The following is a 13,521-nucleotide window of genomic DNA, read 5'->3' as shown; positions in this document are numbered from 1 at the left end:
TTTTCTTGATAATTGGGTTAAACTAACTGGTTAAATGAAAAATGACTAACTTGCGCAAAATGTTTTTAAATTTCCTTTTTTAAAGATTCACCTACTTTTATTAGAAAGGCAAGATAAACACACAGAAGTAGAGACACAGAGAAAGCTGTTTCATCTGCTGATTCATTCCCCAAGTGGCCACAATGGCCAGAGCTGAGCTGATCCTAAGCCAGGAGCTTCTTTTGGGTCTCCCACGTGGGTACAGTGTCCCAAGGCTTTTGAGCTGTCCTCTGCTGCTTTCCCAAGCCACAAGCAGGGAGCTGGATGGGAAGTGGAGCAGCTGGGATATGAACGGGTGCCCATAGGAGATTCCAGTCATGCAAGTCAAGGATTTAGCTACTAAACCATTGCACCAGGCCCCATTATGTTTTTAAATTTATATGTTGTTAGATAGGAACGTGACATTATTTAATCTGTGTAATTTTAATTATATAGTGACTCATTTTGAAAAAAAAAGAAAAGAACTTTTAAAAGTTTTACACTGACAGAAAAGCTGAACAGAAAGGACACAGAATTTTAATATACCGTTTATTCACCTACCCACCCCACCAAGACAGTCATTCTTTAAAAAAAAAAAAGTCTTTATTTTTATTGCAAAGTCAGATACACATAGAGGAGAGACAGAGAGGAAGATCTTCCGTCTGATGATTTGCTCCCCAAGTGACCAACAGAGCCGGAGCTGCGCTGATCCAAAGCCAGGAGCCAGGAACCTCCTCCAGGTCTCCCATGTAGATACTGGGTCCCAAGGCTTTGGGCCGTCCTCAACTGCTTTCCCAGGCCACAAGCAGGGAGCTGAATGGGAAGTGGAGACAGAGACAGAGATAGAAGGTTTTCTATCTACTAGTTCACTCCCCAAATGGTCACAATGACTAGAGCTGAGCTGATCTGAAGCCAGGAACCAGGAGCTTCTTCTGGGCTTCCCACATCGGTGCAGAGTCCCAAAGACTTCGGCCATCCTCTGCTGCTTTGCCAGCCATAAGCAGAGAGCTGGATTGGAAGTGGAGCATTTGGAACATGAACCAGTGCCCTTATAAGATGCAGGCAGCTTTAACCCCAAAACTTGTAATAGATTTCTAGTTAACTCTAAAATAGGGAAGATATTCATTTGTCTAGGAAATACCTGATCCTACCTAGAAGTAAGAATATGGACTTAATAAATATCTCCTTCCTGTAGACTTCATTATTTCCTAGGGGGCTTACTTGCCACATTAATGGCAACACTAGCCCAAGTGACATGTAACTAGGACACCTTTCTTAATTTTTAATTACTAATTTTTGTTTGACTGGGAGAGACAGCAAGCACACTTCCACCCAGGTTTCTCATGTGGGGAGTTGGAATGCAACAGCTTGCTCCATCTTCTGTTGCTTTTCACAGTACATGCTGGCTGGAAACCGGAATCAGCAATAAAGCCAGGGCTCAAACCCAATCATTTAGAAATGGAATGCAGACAGCCCGGGCAGGGTCTTAACCTCCTAGACCAAATAGTATTTCCTGAAAGTGAACATTTTTAAGGTAAAAAATGATATAAGAGGAGTCAGCATGGTGATATAGAACAGAGTCTCGACCTATAGTGCTGGCCTCCCACATGGACACCCATTAGAGCTCTGGCTGATGTGCTTGGTGATCCAGCTCCCTGCTAATGGCCTGGGGAGGCAGGGCAACCTGGCCCACATTCTTGGGCTCCTGCACCAGTGTGGGAGACCTAAAGAATGCTCCTGGCTCTTATCTTTAGATGAACCCAGCTCTGGCTGTTGCGACCATTTGGAGAGTGAACCAACCAGTGGAAGTTCTCTCTCTGCTTCTTCTCTCTCTAACTCTGTCTTTCCAATAAAAATAAGTAAGTCTTTTTTTTTTAAAAAAAAAAATAGCATGAGAGATTCCAAATCTAAGTAGAACACAATTATGTGGACTATTTAATATTTCTTTTTATATTATTCTTTCCATTCTTCTTCCCTAGCACAGCGTGAGTGTCCTCTAAGCTTTTTCTGTTGCTATCCTCTATGACAATGACAGTATATTTGCATAAGGAGAAGCTAATTAGTCAGGGACTTGAACAGTCAGTGCAAGTTATTTGTAGGAGGCCCATTCTAAATCCTGAGTCTGAATGAGTCTAGAAAGCCCTGGAATATTCCATATCTCCACAAGTCTTCTGTGTATTTCTCCCACCCAAAGTCTGTTTCTCTTATAAAGGGTCACAACTGTTGGCAGAGGTTGGCTGGTGTCACAGAAATCCTGACCTCAGGTGTGCCAGTTCCTGAGGAGTGTCCCAGTCTCCGGGGAGTGTCCCTGGACACAGGTAGTGTCCCAGTCTCTGAGGAGTAGTCTGGATACAGGTAGAAATGAATACATGCTTAGGGTCGTTTTGCCTTCCATCAGTGGGTTTCACTAGTGACTGGCTTTTCTATCGCTTTATCTCCATGCTGATTCCTGTTCAGAGCACTAGCTCTGGGCAACTGAATGTCAGTTCTTCAGGAAGAAGTAATTTGGCAGAAATCTCCTTTGTTCATTGAAAATGATGTAAATAAAGTGTTTGTTGAAGCTGGAAGCTTCTGCTCACTAGAAGATTATTCCCGAGGAGTAACAGAAGGATGCATTAAGCATTTGTTTCCTACCACTGAGGTCTGAAAGGAGCCCACATCCCCCCGGGAAGGAAGAGCCTGCCCTAGTGCTGAATTTCCAGTGCTTCCCAGCCTTTGCCCTAGTAGATGAGTTTTTCCAACATGCTCTGTAATAACATCCACTCTTTTCCCTGTACTCCGAGCCCCACATGATGTTTTATTATGCTCCTGCTGAAAGAAAAGGTGTCAGTGCATGCTGTGTCTTTGCATTTGGCTCCAGGGATTTCCCTTGGACTTGGAAAGAATAATCGTTCCAATTCTGCTCTAAAACATACAGGAGAGATAGAGAAAGCAATTAAGCCCCGGGAAAGTGCAATGGTGTCTATATCTTGTTCAAAATAATGAGCTTTTGAGGATAGATTACCTTTTGGTATCATGCCTGTGGATGATCAATTATTGTAAATTCGAATTATCAGCAGTGTTGTTCACCATTGATTAGTATGGCAATGGCTTCATTTGGTTTTATTCTTCAAGATAATCAATATAACCAGTATTCAACAGGCACCTCCAAGGCACCATTAGCTCGTAATCGCTCTTCCCCTGGTCGGCCTGGAATATTTATGGTGAGAGGCCAGCTATCGTCTCTTTGGCAGCTGGCCCTGATTTCCTGCCGGGCAGAGTTGCCCACATTCCCATTTGCAAAGCGAATGTCACTAAGGGAGAGGGGCGGGGTTTAAGAGCCTTAAAAGAGAACAAGGAGTCATCCACTCTTCTAAAAGAGAACTGTGCTTGGGAAGATTCCTATCTACATATTTCTTTCTTCAGCTTCACCCAAGGGTCAGGATTGAAACTTTCTATCCATTCTTTCTCTCTCTCTCTCTCTCAGCCTTTGCCCCAGTCCTGCCTGTCACAGGGAAAGCAGCCGCAGGCCTCCAGAGCTTGGCTGTGAAACAGAATGAAATTTGTTAGAAGTGTGTCAGGTATTTCTTCCTAGCTCCTAAGAACCCATAGTTACAGAAACTCCCTTGGGAAGCTGCCTTGGCGATTGGAGGAAGACAGCCAGGACAGAGCAAAGTGGGACATGTCCCGGGCTGAAGACCCACCTGCCGAGACGCCAACCTGGTCACGCTGAACCACCGTGCTTGGGCTCTGCTGGAGCTCATTCAGATTGTTTTCTACTGAGAGCTCAACCCCACCACGATTATGCTGCTCTTGCTCATTCTACTGTCCGGAATCTTTACATTCAGTCGTGTGAATGTCTCAGCACTCCAGCCCCAGAGTGGTCCTGAAAGACACGTCCGGGGACATGGGCACTCTCCTTGTGTGGGTAAGTCCTTGAGCAGGACCTCAGACCCTCCTGGAAATAGCCCTCAGACACCTGCTTTTACACCTGTGCAGCACCTATTTATTCTTGGATTTTTTTTTTTTTTCTGATTCGTCTCCGGGTATGTGTATTGGCTTATTTTTTTTTTCTTTTCCACTGCATGTTTATTTTCTCATTGGCTCATCTGCTACAGATTATAAAGGTTCATGGCTCTCAAACTGCTCTTCTGTGTGTGCCTAAATAGAGGACATTTTAAATTAGCTGGATATTTCTTGTCACGCAAACCCGTGTTTATTCTGACATGAAGAGGAACTAGCAGCTGGTAAATAGCTTCGTATTAGAAAGTGCAGAGATGCAAGGATTCTCAGATTTTGAAAACTGGCTCTAACTAAGCTGTAAGGGGGAAAAAAATCCTTCCTTCTGATACCTCTCTGTAAGAACCCAGAAGTTGCCAAAAATTGGTGATGTGTGGGGAGGGAATTGGGAACAAAGGTGGTTCTGTCACTGTGAAAATTAACCCAAGTTTCGAGTTCAGCCACCTTCTTCCTTTTTGCCTCCGTGGCAGTGGCTGCAGCTGTGACGCAGACCAGCTTTTCAGCGACAGGTGCCTTGTAACTTTGAGAACCACTAAGAAATGACAATGAGCATATCAACCCCTCTCACAGTAAGTGGATTTGCAGTCATCAAGAAATGAAGATTGTAATGCAGATTATTATCCTGCTCAAATATTTTGCCAAAAAAAACCACCTAAAAACAAACAAAAACACCTCCCTATCCATGCATTTGTTTTGTCTTGGGGAGGGTCTCTGAACTTCTGCCCAGACAAGAAACCATTTGTACCTACTCAGGTATGAATGCACTGAAATTTTGGTCTTGTTATCTTGCCCTTCTGAGATGACGTCTGACCTTCAAAAAGAGGTAGATGAAGGGAAACCTAGTAAAGTATCCAGGAAAGAAACCTCCAGAAGAAAGCAAGCTGACAAGTATAGAGAGCTGAGCTGAGCTTAGGCTCACTGCCAGAGCTGGGCTGCTGTCCTGGCTCTCCATGAAGGAAGTTAACAGTCAGGAAATCAGGTGTTCTTGCTCCCAGGCTCTGGCTTTATCGCTAGGCAGAACTCTTTGTAACAGGTGTGCAGAACCTTAAGTTATTTGAAGGAAGGGCTGTATGCTAATTATCTTTATGTCCCCAGTGCGTAGTGAACATTCCCACTTTGATCAGATGGTCTCAGTACTTGTCGATGATTGAATGCAGTCTTTGTTTGACGTGTTAACAGCAGAGTTCTGGAGAATCCTGACAAAAGGGAGTGACGAAAGATAGGAACAACCTCATGAACCTCTCACTTAGCTGTTAAAGGCACAAATAATAACTGTGCAGTTATGTCAGATGCACTGGAGCCCCTCTGGGGTGGGAGAATTTTCCTAGAGCAGTTGGCAAGTTACCCAAGTCAGGGACTGCCAGTTTTGTAGAATGCAAGGGGTGAGGGTGGAAGCCAATCAGACAGCTGGTGGTGAGGAAAAAAGAACTGATCCCCTGAAGTAGAGCCTAGAAAAAGGGAGAGATGGGCTTGTGTGCTTAGCTCTGGTGTGTGATTCCTGCTGGTCAACAGCCTATCTCCTGTGTTTCTTGCCATCCTGCTCTGGAACGCCTGTGCTGGAGAGGATCGCACCAAAGCAACAGGGAGTCTACCATAGGGACAACAGTTTGTCTCATACACTGGAGGAAATTCAGGTTTTAGAAGTAAGCCTACAACTGAATTTCATGCTATTGATTTACTGCTTGAATGGCCTTAGATTGTCACTGGGAAATAATATGTCTGCTGTTAGGACTGTTGCTAAGACGGTCTGAGAAAACTTGTGAGAAGTACCTTTCCCAGTGACTAGCTGAGTAAATGTCCTTGTGAGCTCCAGATCTTGGCTAAACCTCTTTGTTCAGGTCATCCTCTAAGACCCCAACAGAGTGGAAGGATGCTGCTTTGTGTTACTGTCTGCCTCTTTACTCCCCTGTTCTTTGCATGCCCCTGGCTAGAGCCCCCTTGTTTACACTCCAGGCCTCATATTAGCTAATAACTGCTGGGGTCACAGCCTGTTACGCCTGGCATTTCTCCTCTCTAGATATGCTGCCATCTTCTGCCTTTCCCTCATTCAAATTCTACCTTTTTTTTCCCCCTTGGTATTGAGACAGAGCATTTCTGCAGCCAGTCTTACATAGCAAGAACAATGCTTTGTGGTTTAACAAGATTTAGATATACTCCAAGGACTGCTAGCCAGATAAATCAAACAATAGCAACACAGAAAGGTTTTGTTTCCACTCCCCTCTCCCACCCCCTTGTAAGAAATTGAATGAGTATTCTGTTAGCTTCCATTTGAACTCAAGATGAAGAGAACAGCAAAGAAAGCAGCCGGCATTTGGCTTCTGAACTTGGAAGCCAATTTGCCCTTGAGGACAAATATCAGCTGTAAGAGGAACATTTCCTGCTTGACGTTCGTCCTTGCATTATTTGTATGAACTTTCTTGGTAAACACAGGGCAAGGAAGAAGTTCAACCTCAGAGAGCCGGCTGCTGGGTGGTTCAAAGGTTACCAACCGGTAGATCCGTTTAGCAGCAAACAGTGAAATCCTGGAGTTCACCAGTGAAGTTTTGGTCAGTTTCTCCGTCATGTGCAAACCTCAGTGATTCCTACATCAGAATTTTGCTTCTTTTTAGTCAGAGTTGTACAAAGGTGTTTAAAAGTTTTACTACAGAGAAGTTGCAGAAGAAGCCTTTATATATACATATATATACAAGCCTTTATATATATATATAGGAATAAAACCATTCCTTCAATGAGTCAGTGGTGCTTGGTCCTTAGAGGGTGGTAGAATTTGGTGGTTAAAAGCGTACATTTTGGAGACAGACTGTCTCAGTCCTGATCCTACTGCTTGCAACTGCGTGTCTGAAGTTTCCTACCACGAAGTAAGGTTAATTACTCTCTCCCAGAGCTATGGTCAGCATCATGCTAACGTAGTCCTCTCCGGTGCCCACACAATGCATTACATAAACTTATCAGTGTCAAGATCAGCATCCCAGTCTGGAGTACAGTCTGTTCTGGGGGTGGAATCCAGGTCTTTTTTAAATGCTCCCTTGGTGAGTCTAATCTGTAGTTTGGGCATAGAATAACTAAATCAATACATACAAAGTACACAAAACAGAGCCAGCCTGTAAAAAACACTCAGAATATTTTTATTATTATTGTTAAAATAATCTTTATTGGCATTTATGGTAATACAATTTTCAGAATGTGGCTTGCCTTTAGCTACAATCATACACACACACACACGCGCGCACGCACACGCATATTAAAAAATTCATGTTGAGAAACCCGGTGAGTGTTTCATAACAAAAAATTTTCTTGGGCACGGTAGCCTAGCAGCTAAAGTCCTTACCTTGCACATGCTGGGATCCCATATGGGTGCTGGTTCTAATCCCAGCAGCCGCATTTCCCATCCAGTTCTATGTTTGTGGCCTGGGAAAGCAATCGAGGATGGCTCAGAGTCTTGGGACATTGCATCCGCATGGGAGACCTGGAGGAGACCTTCAGATTGGCTCAACTCAAACTGAGTGATTGACTGATTGATTCTTGAAAGGCAGGAAGAGTGAGATCTTTCATCTACTGGTTTAATCCACAAACATCTACAACAGCTGGGAATGAGCCAGACCAAAGTCAGGAGCCCAGAATTCAATTCCAGTGTCCCACAGGAGTGTCAGGGACCCAAGGATCGTGTTGAGTCATCACTGGCTGCTTCCCTGGACTTTCAATTAGCAGGCAGCTTGAATTGAAAGTGAGAGAGTTGGGACTGAAGGTATGGCACTCTGGTAAAGGATGTGGCATATTCTTTGAGTCTTTCAAAGCTGCTGAAGACACATAAAGGTCATTGATTCTTTTCATCAGCTTACATTGTTGGGCTAGTTAGGGTTTGGCGAGTAAGAATGATTTACTTGTGTTCAGATAGAACACAAAGCCATTGATTGTTTCCATCAAAAATGGGTGTCCCCTGGGATAAGATGAAGCTGCATATCCTTCTGGTCCTTCCGCTGACCTCTTGGTCACTTCCGTGTGTCACTTTCCTCCTGTACACCCTGCTTTCCATGCTGCATCACCAGATTATTCCCCCGCTCAGTTTCTCTTACGTTGGGAAAGAACCCGTGTTATGAGGGTGAAGTGCAGGCACTAAGAGAAGGCTTGCAACAACCACCATAAGCCTGCTTGCTTTTGCATTCTGGACAGCTCAGTGCACAATGAAAGCAAAACATATTTAATTTCTGTTTTTTTTTTCTTTGAAAGCTTTTGCGCTGCCCCCCTTTTCAAAAAGCATTTTGTGAAAACACAATATACAGAGCAATATTGCACATAAGTATACATACATGATCTCTTTGGTCATCTGGTCCGACTCCTAAACAATACCCAAAATAAGAACAAAGTGGTATGAGTACTCCAAGAGTTCTTACCATTCCTCTCTTCTCTCTATTAGTAATGTGTAAAGCGGTTGTGTTGTCATTTTAAAAAAATTTTTGAAGATTTTATTTATTTTTATTGCAAAGTCAGATATACAGAGAGGAGGAGAGACAGAGAAGAAGATCTTCCATCCTATGATTCACTCTCCAAGTGACTGCAACAGCTGGTGCTGTGCTGATCCGAAGCCAGGAGTCAGGAAGTTTGTCCAGGTCTCCCACACGGGTGCAGGGTCCCAAGGCTTTGGGCCGTCCTCCACTGCTTTCCCAGGCCACAAGCAGAGAGCTGGATGGGAAGTGGAGCTGCCAGGATTAGAACAGGTGCCCATATGGGATCCTGGCATGTTCAAGGCAAGGACTTTAGCCGCTAGGCCATCGCACCAGGCCCTGTTTTGTGTCATTTACATGATATGATTCAGTGTGGGAAAATTGTATGACATTCACACTATCACATACAAAAGAAAACATGTGGTAGTTTTCTTATTGAATCTGAGTTACTTCATTTAGCATTATACTCTCCAGTCGCATTAATTTTGTTTCCAACATCAAGATTTCACTTTTTTTTATGACTTAGTAGTATTCCATCTTGTATGTGTGTGTCATATATTCTTTATCCAGCCATCAGTTGATGGACATCAACTGATTCCACAACCTATGAACTGTATTGCTATGAACATTAGCGTGCAGGTAACTCTTGCGTGTGCTGTTTCGCCTTCTTTAGGTGTGGTATAGCTTGATCATACGGTACCTCTGTTTTCAGTTTTCTGAAGATCACTCCTGTTCCTAAAGTTTGCAAAATTATTGTTGTCTATTGCAGGGCTTTCCAGGAGCCTCCCTAAGCCTAGGCATCAGTCCCTTGCCATATCAGCAAGATCTGCTCTTGCCTGAGTGTAGCAAGCCACACTGGTTATGCCGATCCACTCCCTCCCAAGCACATGGTGATTCTTTGCCATAGCATTTTCACCACAAAGGGAGTTCGCATCTTGTAAAGTTTCCTGCTTATTTATGCTAACTTATTACATATAAGGAAATGTGTATCTTAGATTTCAGCAATATTATTTAGAATTTTAGATACTCTAAGTGGATGGAAAAAAAGGAAAAAGAGAGAAGGAAAGAGGAGGAAGAGATACACAGAGAGAAAGGTTCATTCTCCAAATGTCTATAACATGTCTATATACGGTTGGGCCAGGCTGAGGCAGGAGCCGGGAACTCAATCTGGGACTCCCATATTAGAGCCAAGGGCTCACCTATGCTGCCATTACCTGTTGCCTTCCAAGGGTATGCATAAATAGAAGTTGGAATCAGAAGCGGAGTCAAGACTTCCACTCAGGCACTCTGCAGTGGGGTGTGAATGTTTCAAGCACGGTCAACTTCCGTGCTGAACACCTGCCTAAGCTGTATTTTAACTGCAGTGAATTGTGATGGCTACTTTACATAAGTATTGGACAGTGGGCCCCACTTGCTTGCTTGTTGCCTGGCTTTGCATGAAGGAGACAATACATTATGTGTGGCATATTGTGTTAAGCATCAGCTTTTGAAATTTGGAAGGTACAGTTATTTGGTTGGTGCAAACTGTTAAGCTTCTACCTCACCAGCTTGTCACAAAGACTAAATAAATTATTAAATAGAAATTCTTAGAATCTTGTCTGACACCACAAGAGCTCCTGGGAAATATTGGCTATTGCTTTCTCTCAAGGCTCATAAACTGAAACACCTTTGCTTTGTGATTTTTCTAATACCTATAGTAGCTTCATGTTTTTCCCTTTGCTCAGAGAAATCCAATTGGTTTCAAAAGGACAAGCCTTGTCCTAAGGATCACCATCACCATGGTTATTCTGTCATTCTGATTTGTTATATTGGTGATAAAGTATAGCACAATTTCCCAATTCTTTGGGCTTTTTCTCTATATATTTTTTATGGCTATGGAGATAATAAGAGCCCAGAAATTAGCATTGAGCTCAGCATTGAACAAAATCTGCTGGTGTTCCTCTCTGGGTGTATTGTTTCTCAATTAACTGGCTTCTCCCTTTAACTTGAATTTTGACTTTAAAAATTAAGCCAGAGGGCCGGAATCATAGCCTAGTGGCTAAATGCTCACATTGCATGGGTCAGGATCCCATATGGGTACCAGTTTGTCTTCCAGATGCTCCACTTCCCATCTAGCTCCCTGCTTGCAGCCTGGGAAAGTGGAGGATGGCCCAAAGCCTTGGGACCCTGCATCTACATAGGAGACCTGGAAAATGCTCCTGGTTCCTAGCTTTGCATTGGCTCAGTTCCAACCATTGCAGTCATTGAGGAGTGAACTAGCAGGTGGAAGATCTTTCTCTGTGTCTCATCTCTCTCTGTAAATCTGCCTTTCCAGTAAAAATAAATAAATCTTTAAAAGAAAAAAGAGAATAAGCCAAATAAGCCAAGAGGAAGGCTGTCATTGGTCCCAAGTATACATCTGTGCCCTTTGAAGTCCCATGACTGTACAAAGGAGATGAGGCAATCTCTCATAGTGAAATGAGACTCTGCATTTTTTACAATCCAAGATATCATGGGAGCCAATCCCGAGGAGTGGCAGGAAAGTTTCTTGGTGGGAACCAGGGCAGGAGCAGTGTGTGGGGGGGTGCCCTTCAGCTACTCTCTTTTCTCATGGTGGCATGCAATCTTAAAGTCCAGAAAAACCCCTTTCCTTCTTTGTTCTGTGAGTGTTTGGTCTGTTGACAGATTTAGAGCTAGAAATCTGTAACTTTAGGGGCAGGTGGGAGTGTTGGCCTGGGAGAACCTGGTTAAACTGGCTGTGACACTTGGGTGTTCAACAGCTCCCATGAGCCTTTGCTCTTGAGGTGTGCAGAAGACAATCAACTTCTTTTATTTAGCTGCTCAGGCTCCTCTCACAGCTTCACGGGGAGGAGGGGTTGCAGGCTTGGAAACGTTATGTGTCTACTCCTCCAGTGCCGCATCAGTCCAAACCTGCTCTTTGTAATTGACCTTCAGTCCACAGAGGCTCCACATCCTTGCAGTCTCTACTGGAGTCTCCAAACATTCTGGACTCCTTTCTAATGCCTGCAGATCTCCCACTAATGCCTAGCTCCAGAAGGCAGAGGTTCCAGTGGATTTGCTCAGAACTGTTTGCTGTCTTTGGGTTTGTGCTCCTTAGCAATGATGTTTGATTTTCTAGGTTTTTCTCTTTTGCTGAACTGCACCCAAAGTAAATGCAGTAGGTTTTGACATGGGAAGGCATAAGCTGTTCAAACATGAGGACTCTGCTGACATTCTCATCCCCAGATTGGACTGCACAACAGCGTTTTTAGAGTCCTAAAAAAAAAATACCTGAAGACTTACTTGTCGTTTTGAGTGGTGCAGAGTAATTCCTATTTTTCTAAGCCTAATTCTCAAAAGTGTCTCATTTTGTTTCAGATCATACTGTGTATAATTTTTACAGATACTCGGTCCAGGCTTTGCTTTGTATAACACAATTCTGAGGGTTTATGAAAAGAAAAAAACTGTGTTTTGAGAGCATAGGAATTAGAATCAGCTACTCAAGTAGAATGGCTACAGTAATGACTTGACATAGGGACCCAGGCAAGGAAAACCTGCAAAGAGTAGTACTTTGGGAAAGCTGAACACTCAGTTTCAGGTCATGAAGTTTTAGAAAATAGTAACATATATTGGACACATTTATTCCTTTTATAAATAATGAATGACATCTGTATTAATGAGCACTCCTGGCAGCCAGCCTTTAAGCCTACAGTAATCTGACACGTGTTTCAGGAGCTATGCAATAGGAGAGATCCGTGTTCAGCTCGTCTCTGAGCTGGAACTAAAAAACAAACCTTCTGGCTCTCTGTCCAGGACCCTTTCTCTTTAATCCAAGGTACCTGTGTAATTCTATAACCAGAGGTCAATGGTGCATGGACTGTGCCATGTGTTTGACCAGGGAGGCTTGTGTGTTGCAAAGATGGAGAGCTATTTGAGCTATTTCTCTTGGACATTTACGTCTAGGTCTATAAGTTCTCATGCTCTTACGGTTCTCCCAATCTTTTGCATCTCTATCCCTATGTATCCTCTTAAGGAAATACAAGGCTTTCTACTTATTCCTTAAGAAAACAAACATCTTGGGATTTCAAATTTGAAGTTAAAGCAAAGTGGAGTAAATCCAGGTGGAAACATGGAAGTGTTATGATTCTCCTTTCATACCCTATTTGCTGCAGTGCCTTGATAGGAGATGGGGCTGAGTCACTTCAGAGCATGCAAGGCAAGTTGAGCATGGAGTCTTCTAGAAATTAATGCTCAGGCTTCTATAGATGGAAACAAGTTCCCAAGAAAAAACTGGTTACTGGAAACCCGAGGGGACACTTCACCATCACCTTGAGCAATGTGGAATCCCTGATCCAGGGTTAGGATGCTGAGCAAGTCCTGTAAGAATCAGGACATTTAGTGAGGTCCACCACGCAGATTTAGCATATAAAAATGCAATCACACTCAGTTAAATTTAAATTCCAAGTAAACAGAGGATAATTTTCACTGCTTGTACTATGCATATATGGGTTGAATATTCATTATCCAAAATGTCCGAGATCAGAAGCATTTTGTATTTTGGGATATTTGTATATACTTAATGAGATATCTTGGGCTTGAAACCCAAGTGTAAACATGAAATTCATGTATATTTAATAGACACTTTACACATGTATCCTGAAGGTAGTGTTGTGCCAAAATTTTAGCATGCATAAGCTTTCTTTTCTCAAGAAAATCTTTCAAGATTTATTTTTATTGGAAAGGCAGATCATATTTATGGAGAGAAGGAGAGACAGAGAGAAAGACCTAGTACACTCTTCAAATAGTTGCAGGGACCAAAGCTGAGCTGATCTGAAGCCATGAGCCAGGAGCTTCTTCTGAGTCTCCCATGCAGGTGCAGGGTTCCAGTGCTTTGGACCATTTTTGGCTGCTTTCCCAGACTACATTCAAGGAGCTGGATGGGAAATGAAGCAGCCAGTACATGAACTGGCACCTATATGTGATGCTGGTACTTGCAAAATGAGGATAAAGCCATTGAGCCATTGCACTGGGTCTGTCAAAAATTTTTTTGAGTGGTGGGGAGAAAAAAAGAAAGTGAGCCCTC

The 13,521-nt window shown here is 43.2% G+C and overlaps 1 protein-coding gene across 1 annotated transcript in view; it reads left to right on the top strand.

The window, feature by feature from the left end:
• The window catches only part of EGF (epidermal growth factor), a 77,368-nt gene that overhangs the window by 5,038 nt on the left and 58,809 nt on the right, over positions 1-13,521 (top strand). The gene's annotated exons all lie outside the window — the stretch shown is intronic.

The sequence above is a fragment of the Ochotona curzoniae genome, unplaced genomic scaffold (assembly GCF_017591425.1).
Source record: "Ochotona curzoniae isolate NIBS_2020 unplaced genomic scaffold, NIBS_Ocur_1.0 scaffold_4506, whole genome shotgun sequence".
In the NCBI taxonomy this organism is placed as follows: Eukaryota; Metazoa; Chordata; class Mammalia; order Lagomorpha; family Ochotonidae; genus Ochotona; species Ochotona curzoniae.
Note: the sequence above shows the minus strand (reverse complement) of the source record. Positions and strands in the feature narration are given on the sequence as shown.